The following is a 13281-nucleotide window of genomic DNA, read 5'->3' as shown; positions in this document are numbered from 1 at the left end:
CGTGTGAGCATGTGCAACATCTGTAAATATGTAGGACCAGTGTACACAAAATTGCCATGAGAATGTACAGGTTTATGACAGCAACACATGAGGATGTAGTTATAAAGTGCGTGAATTAATGAAAACTTCAATTAAATTTAGCATGGAGTACAGGACAGGCTAACCCCCCGTGTCATCAGATGCCATAGTTTCTACAGATACCAACATGCAGACTGCTACCACATCATCCACCGAGTCACAGAGCAAGACGGATACAAGGGCACATCAGGACTTCAACTAAAGAAAACAAAGCTTACTACACGAATCATTGCAAGGGAAAAAAACAACTTTGGATTGCTGTGCGATGATGTTGCAAACGCAACGGAAAAATCTAACCAAAGACACATCTGCCATTGTTGGCATATTTTGGTTCGGCCACATGCTTCTGGCGAGTGCTGAGAGTTTGGCAGTTGTGTGGGGACCAGACTCTGCCCAAAAGTTGGGATGAGTTTGAAAAAATACCTGCGTTATTGAATGATCTATGGTGTCAAAGGGCTCATTTCAGTTTGAAAACAAAAAAACTGGTACAAGTGCAAAACATGGTTCAAAAAGTGGAAATATTAACGAAGCTTACGATTTAATCCTTGTGCAGTTTTGGACAATTCAGTTTTTAGAAAGTCGTGTTCTAAAACCACAAGAAATCCTGAAAACTAAATGCCTTGTATTGAGACAATGACAAAGTACTTGTGATGGCTGTTTTAAACATCCTTTTCAGTGGTCAGTGAACTGTTTCCCAAAATAGAACTTGATTTAGACTGGTTTTGAAAGGAAGCTCTTCATAACAGAATTCATACGAAGTTTAAAAAACAGTCTCAAACAAGAGTTATTTGTTGTTGAGAAACACAAAACTGAGGGATGCATTTTATCACTGTATAAAACAAAACAAACCCAATTTTTTTAAAAACTCTTGGAAATGGTCTTGCGTCGTGTTTATTCCCATTTGATCTCAAGTGGTACTGTAAATGAGGTCATACAAACTAATCCTTTTTTTTTAATTAGTAGTGAACACGTCTAAGCAAAGACTACAGTTAATTTACAATTGCAAGAAGTCTGCCTCACAAGAGCGGAGAAAAAACTAGTAAACGATGGAACATGTTGATATCACAAATGGCTTGGTTTTTAGGAGTTTAACTTTGGAAGTTCATCTGCAGTTTGGGGTCAGCATTACAGGCCTTATTTTTTAGTAAACATCAAATAGCATCGGACAAAATTAGCAGAATGTAACCATTTCGTTAATGCTACTTTTATTTAGATTGAATCCTACGATGCAATTGTGAACATTCTACAAATATCCAATTGAGGCCGTTGCGCTTAGATGTGAGAGTGTTCCATTATTTGCAATCACTGTGGAGTTGTTGAAATACATTAACATCTGCTGCATAGAAAGCAAACTGATTGTTGGAGTTAATACAATCCTTGCTATGTTGCAGTCAACTTTATGCATTTGTGATCAGGGGAGTTTGTACACATCAAGAACAACTGATCACTAGTTAATGCAGTGGGCAACTTGCTGGACCTGTTGGTGTCTGTGGGCGGGGAACACGCAGCCCACACCAGGGGGGACTTGTATGCGCTAGGGTGCTTTTTTTTTTGGTCACTCGTCTCAAGTTCAAGTTCAGTGTCAAGTTCAAGTTCAGTGTCAAGGTCAAGTTCAAGATTAAAATCTACTTTGAAAAGAGTGAAGTATTTCTTTGTCATTTTTCAGCCCACATTTGACAGGATCCATTTTGCCATTACGAAACAAAGAACTTTTAAGGGCATTTTCACAAGTGTACAAGGCATGCAGGAATTAGGTTTTCTTGGGAAATCAATTAAGCATGCATAGTTTTTTACGCTTGTGAAAGCGACCATCCCATATAACTTAGTGCAGTGTTTATTCACAGACCTCACAAACTTCACTTCCCAACCCCCCCCCACCCACCCCATCAGTGACACAAATGAACCAACAAGACTGCTGCCTATTTCATATTTGCAAAACTTCAATTTCGTCAAAATGAATGAAGTAGAAGACATGCAAGTGTGGTAAAATCATTAACTTTTTTAGGGGGGAATTTTTTATATTTTTAACATCGTCTACAGTACACATATTGTTTGTTGGTTTGCATGACCATTGTTTAAATTTGGTTGCGTATTTGTTCTGCAAACTCAAAATAGGCAGCAGCTAAATTCAACACAAAAACACATCAAAAAAACATTGGTTTTAATTAGCAATCAATACAAAGACAATCTACACCAGCACATTATTTCATTAAAAACAAAGTATTCATTGACTATTGGTCACTTTAAATTTGCTGAAACTAAGCACGTGGAAGAGATTAAAAGAAAACAAATGATGGAAATTTGGTAACTGCAGATAAGTTAAGCAAAAGCTCTTTGACATACATAATGGAGGGTCTGGTTTCAAAGTTCTTGAAAAACAAACATTTAATGTAGTTGCAACATAACTCCTGAATTCATTTCAATCTAACTGAAGATAACCATTTTTTTTTCACCAAAATTTGATATCACGTTTTCACGGAAAACTGCTGTGGCTCAAGTTAACTACTTTTTTGCTTTAATTCAGTGAAAGTAATTAGTGTTTCATATGCTGACTTCAACTGTTTAACTTATTCTGTGCTGTATTTGCATAAATAGGAAATAAATTTTATGGTGTGCTGGTGTAGATTGGATTTATACACAGTATAAAGCTCTGCATAAATCTTAAGAAATGTATTTATAAATAAAAGAACTGAACCAGGCACATTGGAATTAACAAGTAAAAATTCTTCATGATTAACAAATTTTCTTTCAAAACGTTGATCCTGCCAAGTAAATGGAGCTGGACGGCTGTGTAAATATCCACAGAAAAGGTAGACAATTTATAAATTTTGTATGAAGTTGTATGTGCCTGGTTCAAAACCAACTCTTATCATGTTAACATTTTGAGCAAATCCATGGCAACAGTTTTATCCAATCACTGACAGGATTTGAGTTCATATACCAACAATGGTGTATTCAACAAATAAATTAAAGTCCTCCAAGTTTTTAATTTTTGTGTGCGAGTTCTGTCCAGATTGGATTTGTTTCCTACTTGAATTAACCGTGACCTACTCATTGCAAGTAAAAATTGTCTCACGTTTAAACTTTTGACTTGCATGCTAATTAATTGGAGGACCTCATGGCTTCAAATGATTTGTTGCTACTGGACAGTCTGCCTGGAGTAACTAGAAGTGAGCTTTCCGTCTTGGTCAATCAGGAGTGAAGTTTCATGACTTGTGTCATTTGGGCCTGGCCTCATAGGAATGAGAGACCCTAAAAGACTCAAGAATTGTATCTTTCATACTGTCCATGTATGGGGCGATGCTTCCTTTCAGGAAATAAACTGATTAGTCATTCGCTGATTTGGGGAAAAAAACAGTTGCCATGGACCTGCCCTTAACCAAGATGAGTAAATCCATTCTTGAAGATGAGAACTGAAGTGAATACGTAGCCAATCTCCGGGACATCAGTAGTGACATCTTGGACCATTTGGTGGTGCACTGTAATCTTACTGTTTGGTGCTTCCAAAAACCAGAAGTTTCTGCAGTATGGAAAGAGAGAAAAAAGGTTATTTTTCCTGAAATTGTACATTTTAAGCAGGGTACAGGAATAAACCTTCATTACCATTGTTCTGACTTTTTCAGAGAACCTGTGATGAAAAAAAAACCTTTTAAGTGCAACTGTGCTTTGCAGGATGCAGTAAAGCGCTGATGAAGATAAGCTGTTGTTCTATTTGTGGAGTAGTGTTGGAGGCCATGTTTGTTTGCTCTTTTAGCAAAACAATCTTTCGGAGAAACACATTACTTTCATGCATGTAAGGCCTTACTACATGCATTTACCACTTCTTTCGAGTTAAAATACACTCTTTTCAATCTGTTTTTCCCCACTTAAAATACATCTATAAAATTCATAGCAGACTACTTTCATGATTCAACCTGCGCGTGGTTGATTAAAAGTAAGGCATTTATTCCTGTACCCTGCCTTGTATGAATCACCCGGTCAAAATTATTCATAACGAACAACTGTCTGTAATATTAAGGGCCATACTGTCACACAAATACAATTTGGATCCAGTTGGGGAAATTGATTAAAATTTCATTTGTTATCCAAAACAACATACAACACGTGAAAGGACACTGCCAAAGACAGGATGGATAGGCAACCAAAAATTGGTTTTTTTAGTATCAAGGTGATCAAGATGCTTGAAAACAAACTGGTTAGGCATAAATTTGGAAACTGTTTCAGCCATTAAGTGTCAAGGGACTGATCGTCTCTATTTCTTCAAGTAACATGTCTTGAAAATTGCTGTTATCTAATCATACAACTGGAAAATGCTGAGTAGTAACCCTCAGAGAAATAGTCCCCTTGAGCAATTTAGACACTTCACTTGTATGCAGGTGTATTTCTGTCACACGTGCAATTCTGCTAAATATCTTAAGTGTACACTTGTTATGCCTTCAGTTGAATGCTACTCGAGATGAAAATACTTTCTGCTTTTGCCATGTAAACACAGAGCTTTCTTTTTAACCCCATCAGCCTCAATCCTCCAGCAAGTGGACTGTTAGTTGTAATCAAAAGATAGACTAGAAAATACTACCTTTTAATACTTTCCCATAATTCAGAGGAATTTGGGGTTGGTTTAAATTATGGAAACAGCCTGCACTGGTGACACTACACTTTGTTTACATGTCTACTTTCCTATGGTGCTCTATGGACCCTGGGCCCCCAACTGGCTCCACAGAAAAGTGCACATCTAAACAAAGTGTGACGTCACCAAAATATACCACCTATTGTTTTCACTAGTAAACATCAATCAATCACAAACTTGAACATTCCTGACATGATACATAAACAAATGATATTACTCTTGGGACTTTGATTTCAAATCAGATTACATTGAGAAATTTGCATCAACCCCCACCCCCCAAAAAAGTAAAGATGCAGTAAATCTGTATCCGTCAGCTAGGTCTTGTTCCCAACTGACACCCTGATGTGAGGCCATTCCAGGGACACAGCAAATAACATGCATCCATTACACAGACTTGTCAAGAAAATAAGGAAGGAAAGGTTAAATGCTCTGTTCACAAGTTCATAACTGCCACAAGTCACTCAAGATGGATGCCCTCCCAAAAACGGTTTAAATTAAACCCCTCCCCCCAAAGGAAAATAAACCAAACACTATAAACCACCTTTAAGGTCACATTACATCTTTTTGAAAACAAGTTGGAAAACTGTATGCACCTCACTTATCAACGTCTAGAAAATGATGGTTGCTGGTGAAATGTACTTGTAATAAAATCCCCTTCACACAATTTCTAAAAACCTGGGCTAACTTAGACATGTTGTATCCACCAGCCTGGTCTTCTTCCTTCATAAAACAGCCATTCCAAAGATCAATCAATTAAGGCCAGCACAATATGTACCTTGGGGCATTCATTTTGTCATTTTCATGAGCATGTAGAGTAATTTTTCTCAACCCCTCCCAGTGAACAAATAAGGAAAAGGATTTCCATCTTTAGAAAAATATAATTTCTAAGATTTTTAAAGCATACACTTTCCATTTCCAAAGTATGGCAGAGTTGTAATGACTCAAGTCCGAGTCAAGTCACAAGTTTTGGCTACTGACTCGAGTCCTGATGGGTAAATGACTTGACTCTCTGCGACTAAATGACACGACTTGAATCTCTCATGGAGACTTGACTCAAGTACAAGCTTATCAGCTCAAGTTTCAAAAAATTAAAAGCAGAATTTTAGTTGGCTAGATGCCTGTCACCCTAATTTATTTTCAGTATGTCTGAATGAAAAAAAATTACAAAAAATTACTTACACGTAGTTGTATTTTGTTCAAAAATTTTTGACTCGAGCTTGGTACACGACTCAACTCGACTACACAAAGTCTCAACTTCTTTACCTCAAGCTTGAGCCACAGTGTTAAAATGACTTGACTTGAGTCACCAAATTTAGTGATTTGTTACAACACTGGTGTATGGTTTGTACACTCACGAAAATGAAGAAATTAACCCTAACACTCCTCAGTCCTCCAACAGGTGAAGGATTGAGGAGGGTTAGGGTTAATGGCCCCTTTAACCCCTTAAAACAGAAAAGAACCTCCAAAGGAATGTATTTTTTTACATTTTTGGGTCAAGCCTAATAAAACATCTAATATAAAACTTTGTGGATACAAATATGTGACCTGTCACCACAAAATGAGCTGAAAGTCTGAATTTTCAAAAACTGAGATACTGGAATTTTTGAATTCAGTAGAAAGAAGGCTTTCCAGTGGCATGTACATGAAACACTTAGGGTAAAAGTATAAGCTGACAATGTGCCATTATTTTGGCAGCTTTACGTCTTTGTTCCCGCCATTGTTTCAACATTTCCGACCAAGCACAAATAATGCTATCATCAAAATTACCAAGAAAATGACATTTTACAAAATGCGATTCTGCTAAATATTTGGAATTAAACAGGAGGTGGGTTACTCTTTCCAAATATTACAAAACCCAAAACTTGACCTCTACTTCAATGAGACTTTGAACCCTCAAAACAGGAAAGAGTGGGATGCGACTTTACTCTCATTTTGCCGTGACAGGTCACATGTCCAAAAATCTGTCTTCCTTAACCTTAATCCCTTGGGTGTATGAACAATTACATTCAAAGCAGAGGATTCAGTACAGGGTCATTTTACAAATTTGGGGTCCAATTTATTGGTGGGGGGTCCCTGTCACACCTGACATATGATTTGGTAGGTTTAGAACACATTCTTCAATTTCAAAGGGTAATAAAGTAATGTAAATTTACCGGCGAAACAAAGAGTCTGAAATCAATTTTTATATTTCCTGGTCAACTTGCACAGGTCAGGTGAGAGAGGGACACCAAACGTCTTACTTTTGGACCCTAAATCTATTGAATTGACCCTTCTTTAATGGCAAAAAAAGTGATCCAACCAAAGAAAACAAGTCATTTGTCAGGAATATTTAATGGGAAAAGTTCTATATACAGCATCACTGATTAGCTCCCCACAGTGTATGATATACACTCATAGCTCAATAAAATGATAAAATGTCCAAAAGGGTCAAATTTATCAGGGTAAATATTGAAGCACTAACTTAGAAATTTTTAAGATTGTTTCACAGGGTCTGTGGAGAGGACATCGTGTGATGTCCATATATAGAACTCTTTCCATTCTTACTCCTGACATCCAGTCTTTCTGAGTTTGAACTTTCATAACTTTTGAACTAAAGTTTTAACAAACACAGAGGTTCCTCATCATGAAATAAGCACTGCCTTTTCAAATGGACAAATGATAATAAACTCACAAGAGTCAACAAAAGACTCATTTGCTAAACTTTATCACAAATAAGAATAATTTATAAAAGGGAGATACATCAATTTCTTTCAGTTGATTTATCTCACTTTCCAAATTAAAAAAAGATATTGTGCAAAATTACCAAATTTATTAAGCACTACCCCGACCCTCAAAGAAACAATAGCAAAGATGCAACTGTTTCCATCAGTTGGTAGGTCATTTGCAACTGACACCTTGATACAAGGCCATTGCAGGAATTCAACGTATTCAACACATCCACTTAAAACTCTACAAAAGATAATTTAAAAAATATTCAGGTGACTTTCCTCTAAATCTGTGGAGCTGTTGCTGAAACCCAACAAAACAGCTGTGTGATTTGCATGCAAATACTGTCACGCAAGAAAAAGAAACCATATTTGAAGAGGTAAGGCTTCTTGCTATTTTTAAAGTCATATATATGGCTAATAATAAGTTTTAGTACTTGAATGAGAGACCAGTGACCTACTATCATGATGAACTAGGACAGGTTTCCGGCAGTTACTGGCCCACTGAGAGATGTAATGAACAGTCCTAGGTCTGACGTCATTACAGATACAGGTCTCCATTTGGTACTAGGCAGACGGAGATGAACTTTTACAGGTCTCCATTTTCTATCAGCTGGAGAGATGTTGTGGTGATGAACTGTCACAGCTAGGTCTCCATATTCTATCAGCTGGAGAGATAGCGTGGGGATGAACTTTCACCAGTCTCCATTTGCTACTGGCTTAAGATGTCATGGTGATGAATTGTCACAGGTCTCCATGTTCCATCAGCTGGAGAGATAGCGTGGGGATGAACTGTCACAGGTTTCCATTTGCTACTGGCTTAAGATGTCATGGTGATGAATTGTCACAGGTCTCCATGTTCCATCAGCTGGAGAGATAGCATCGGGATGAACTGTCACTGGTCTCAATTTGCTACTGACTGGAGAGATGTCATTGTGAAGAACCATCACAGGTCTCCATTTGCTACTGGCTTAAGATGTCATTGTGATGAATTGTCACAGGTCTCCATCCATGTTCCATCAGCTGGAGAGATAGCATGGGGATGAACTGTCACAGGTCTCCATTTGCTACTGGCTTAAGATGTCATTGTGATGAATTGTCACAGGTCTCCATCCATGTTCCATCAGCTGGCGAGATAGCATGGGGATGAACTGTCACAGGTCTCCATTTGCTACTGGCTTAAGATGTCATTGTGATGAATTGTCACAGGTCTCCATCCATGTTCCATCAGCTGGAGAGATAGCATGGGGGTGAACTGTCACTGGTCTCAATTTGCTACTGACTGGAGAGATGTCATTGTGAAGAACCATCACAGGTCTCCATTTGCTACTGGCTTAAGATGTCATTGTGATGAATTGTCACAGGTCTCCATGTTCCATCAGCTGGAGAGATAGCATGGGGATGAACTGTCACAGGTCTCCATTTGCTACTGACTGGAGAGATGTCATTGTGAAGAACCATCGCAGGTCTCCGTTTGCTGCTGGCTGAATGTGTCATGGTGATGAACTGTCACAGGTCTCTATTTGCCAGAAGCTGGAGAGATAGCAGCTGGAGTTTCTATCAGCTGGAGTGATGGCACTGGGATGAACTGTCACAGGTCTCCATTTGCTACTGGCTGGAGTGATGTCATAGTGAATTGTCACAGGTCTCCAATTGCTACTGATGAGTAGCTGGCACTGAGTAAGACAACAGTTATACAAGGGCACCATCTACCATCTTCATCGCAGTTGACCTTTCCATGATGGTCTCAAATCATGCTCAAACATGCTAAATACAACATCTGAACTATTTTTCACTTAATCTCTCAAACAAGATTGTATCCTAAAAAAGTGACTGAATTCATTTTCCTCCCAAATAGTGCATTCATCAAACAACCATTTTGATATCACAACTTCACCTCAACAAATATGGTTTCATTTTACTGCACGCCTCATCTAGTAAGCTCACATGAATTTAAAACAAAACTAAGACTAAAATCCCAAACCTTAAAAAGTGAATACAGTAACAGTAAGTAGTCCTTCAGAGTAAAACTAGAGATAAGATGAATTCAATTGAAATTTAATCACTTGGCATAGTTTGATGTTTCACGAGCGAGTTCCCAATCGAAGGGGTTCTTTTTCAAACTTTTTCAATCCGAATTCAGAGCAATTTCAGTACACTAGTTTTATTCTTTCAGATTTAGAAAATACATAAACATTTACAGCAAGTTCTGAGGTAGTGTAGCAGGATGTTGGAGTCAGGAGTAACTTTCTTCAAAAACCTGTGCGACTATTCTGCCAGACAATAAAAATGGCTTGGATGTCTTCGAGACGAAGATGCTTTTTGCACACACACAGAATACAGAAGTACCAGAAGTGGCAATGCTATCAAGGTCTAATGGGGATAAGTCTGTTTGACTGGACAAATTTCAACATGATTTGCTAATGTGCCACTTCAAAAAGCTCTTTGACCCCTGACCCATACAGATTTTGAATCCTCCAACTGCAATCATTTGAAAACACCCAAGAGAATTGCTTGAAGACAAATGCAGTTTTTGTAAATATAATAGAATACTTAAAATCATTCTTGTGGTGGGAATTTTCTTTAAAAACTGTACTAATTAACAGTTTCATGCTGGTGACAAGAAATATAAGTGTTTGCCTAATATACTTAAGCGTAAAATGCCATCACATTTAAAATGAAACAATTGATTTTTTTAGATTGGTATGAGTCTTTTAACTCAAAGGGTTGTGGCTATGTATCAAATGATTCATGATGAAAAAATGAGAAATCAAAGATGAAAGCAAAAAAGCAAATTGTCAAACTATGCATTGGTGTTGTTCAAGTCAACAAAAATGATTGTAGATGGTATCAGAAGTATTTTTGATACTTCAAAGGAAAAGCAAATTGCAAAACAAAGCGAGACACCGTTTTCCGTTTTCTATAAAATACATTAGTTATTTTTTTCCAATTTTGGTTACATATGGGTCATCATATAAATTGAGGGTCCAATTTTGTGTGTGTCTCTGTTACATCTGACATATTTGATACGTTTTAAACTCATGCTTTCATTTTCAAGAGTGATTAAGTAATACAAGTTACATGCCAAACAACTATAGTTTCAAGCCAATTTAAATGATATTTCCTTGTCAAATTCCACAGGTCAGGTGTAACAGGGACCCAAGAAATTTCACACTTGTGGACCTGAAATTTATAAAATGACCCTTATGCCTGTCACCAGTAAATAAACCTTCTGAAAAAATAGAAAGTTTGTTTTTCAGAACATGAGAAAAGGTTTTATCCAGTCTCTCTTTGGGGTATCAGATAAAGTAAACTCTTGTCCTTTGTTCAGACAACTACAATCCCAATGTATGATTTTGTTAATACAAAGAATTTCAATATTGGTTTTACAACTTAATTTCCTTTTGGAATGAATTCCATGTATGGATGCCACTAAGTTTTAACTTCAGTGACCTAACAGCAATAAAATGTCCTAAAAAATAGCAGTGAATAAATTGAGGTCCTCAGAAAATACAAAGTTTCAGAGCAGTCTCATAGGGTCTGTGCACAGGGTGTCAAGCGACATCCGTGCATTAAATTCTTTCTTTCCTTTCCGACAGTGATGGCATTCTGTCCTTTTTTAAATTCTTAATCCTAACGAAGCTGAACCCAACAAGGTTATGCAGGATTTCAATGGTCCCTATAGGGGGTTACGGCGACATGCCCACATGCCCTCTGGAAACAACTCTTCTTCATTTTCAGTTTTACCAAGCTTAATGAAGTTGACTTCTGTTAAAAACAAGGTCAAATAAAATTGTTGTTTAGTAGTGAATGTGAGGTGGTGGGATACAGAACTATTGCCCCCCCCCCAAAAAAAGCTCATTAGGATTTTCATCAAATGCGACTGATCATCACTGATGCAACTTGGTTTTCTTTAGAGCAAGAGGGAAATGGTCAGTAGATTCTATCAAAATTATACAGAAAGATGTCACTGGCATACAATGAATACGTGGCAAAAAGCAGAAACCATTTCTTTTGTAGTTCTTTGATACTCTAAGATCAATCATTGAAATAATTCGGTTCTACATTTCTATTTTAAACTGTGACAGAAATACTATGCAAACCAAACTGCGCAAGTATCATAGTCTTCTGAGTTATGGTGAGAATCTTTCAAGTTGCCCTTATAAATGTACATGATGTAAGTTCAAAGCAATGCCAACTTTTGGAAATGCCATGCTTGGGACCGACCTTGGGCATGCCACTGCTTGAAATTTGTTAAGTCCCCCCACCTAAGGCAACACTGGGAAATTGTGCAGGTTTGGTCATAAGAGCAGTTACCTTTTTATCACCAAATGAAAATTTGCAGGGTTGGCTATTAAATGTTCACAGGAATAAGAAAAAAATTATTTTGTATGGCTGCGGGGTTAAGCATCGTCAGGAAAGCACAAATAACCGGAAGACATTTTGGTGATTTAGTCACGACCATTAAAAACCCTCAAACTCAGTTTATATTGACCACAATTAATGCTGAGATAGGTGTCCTTTCATATGCTTTCTGCACATGTAACACATGAAGTTTTGTTTTGTTATATTCATGCTTATATCTGAACAGAGAAAGCCTCATCAAACTCTTCATGAACTTCAATAACCCCAACTGGATACATGTGACAGGATGTAAACAAGATTGCAAGATGTAAAGATTAATAGTAATACTGCATACAAAAATACTTGGAAAGAATTTTGTGCTTCTATTCATAACTTTCCTTGAGTCACACCCTAAATACTTCAAGTCTATTCTCTAATCGTGAGAAAAAAAGCGAAAACTCCCAATAACATTAACACCGTGAATTTTTAATGTCTTTTCACTTTTTTCCATGCTATTTTTCGAAAACGGGTCCCCCATTCGTTTTCAGTGGTTGGTTCATTTCTGGGGTGTTAATTACCTTTAGAACCCCGTTCCTATAATAAGGGAACAAATTTTACTTTTTCGAAACAATTTAAAAAGTAGACTTAGGTTTCTTTATTAAAGGAAAAGAGTGCTAGAAGTGATTTCTGGGAGTATCGATGCTTCCTACAGACATTTGATGCAAAAATACTTCGTTTTTCCCCGTTTGGTGCTATGCCAGATCCATAGACTTTGGTAACCCTCAAAACCGGCTTCACCCATGGGTCATTCTGCATAAAATATTACCTGGTATTTGGTAACTTACCTTTAGAACTTACCTCATCTGGTTGTACTAAGTTACAACTTGTAGTACTTACAGAAAAAGCAACATAACATTTGTCAGCAGTTTCCAGGTGTACGATGGAGCAACATCACAGAGGGAATAAATTCTGCAAGCCCGTCACCAGCGACCTCCGGAGATGACATTTTAGACGAGAAGGCTGAGAAGCACACATGAAATTATCTTGAAACACACCACGCTGTAGTTCTAGAAACGTTCTTAAAAATGGCGTCGACGACACCCTGCGCTTAGTGCCGCATGCCAATAGTTTCTGCTCAGAACGCACATTCCCAGTTACAATAACCTTTTGTGTTTTTAATATATGCAAGCCAGTCACACCTAAGAACGCTCAGTGACAAAAGAATTGCCCGTCACAGCGCTGATGAACCAATCAGCTGTCTTCAATGCCAAGTACCGACTTCCTTTAAAAATGTGGACATGAATTTTAGTTTGCTTGATTTTTGTAGAAACTTTGAGATTTTTGTCTGACGATGTCACTGGAATTGATGAGTCTAGGCGTTAGAAGGCTCTGACGGCTACGAAAATGGGTTAAATGAGAAATATATAATTTTCTCAAAAATGAGAAAAGGGAAAGAGAGGGAAAAAGCAGTTTTGTTACATGCTCTAAAAATAGAAATAAAAATTAAAATAAGATTTAGCGTTCTCA

At 37.4% G+C, this 13281-nt stretch overlaps 1 long non-coding RNA gene across 1 annotated transcript; it reads right to left on the bottom strand.

Moving 5' to 3' along the window:
* Window positions 1–910: 910 nt before the first annotated feature.
* Window positions 911–12907, bottom strand: LOC147799982 (uncharacterized). Its single transcript, XR_015424488.1, has 2 exons — window positions 12652–12907; window positions 911–3598 (listed from the first exon to the last, which is right to left on the bottom strand). It is a non-coding gene; the product is annotated as an uncharacterized LOC147799982 (long non-coding RNA).
* Window positions 12908–13281: the final 374 nt, after the last annotated feature.

This window comes from Acanthaster planci, linkage group LG02 (genome assembly GCF_054643075.1).
Source record: "Acanthaster planci isolate LZ-2023a linkage group LG02, COTS_SCS, whole genome shotgun sequence".
NCBI classification, from domain to species: Eukaryota; Metazoa; Echinodermata; class Asteroidea; order Valvatida; family Acanthasteridae; genus Acanthaster; species Acanthaster planci.
Note: the sequence above shows the minus strand (reverse complement) of the source record. Positions and strands in the feature narration are given on the sequence as shown.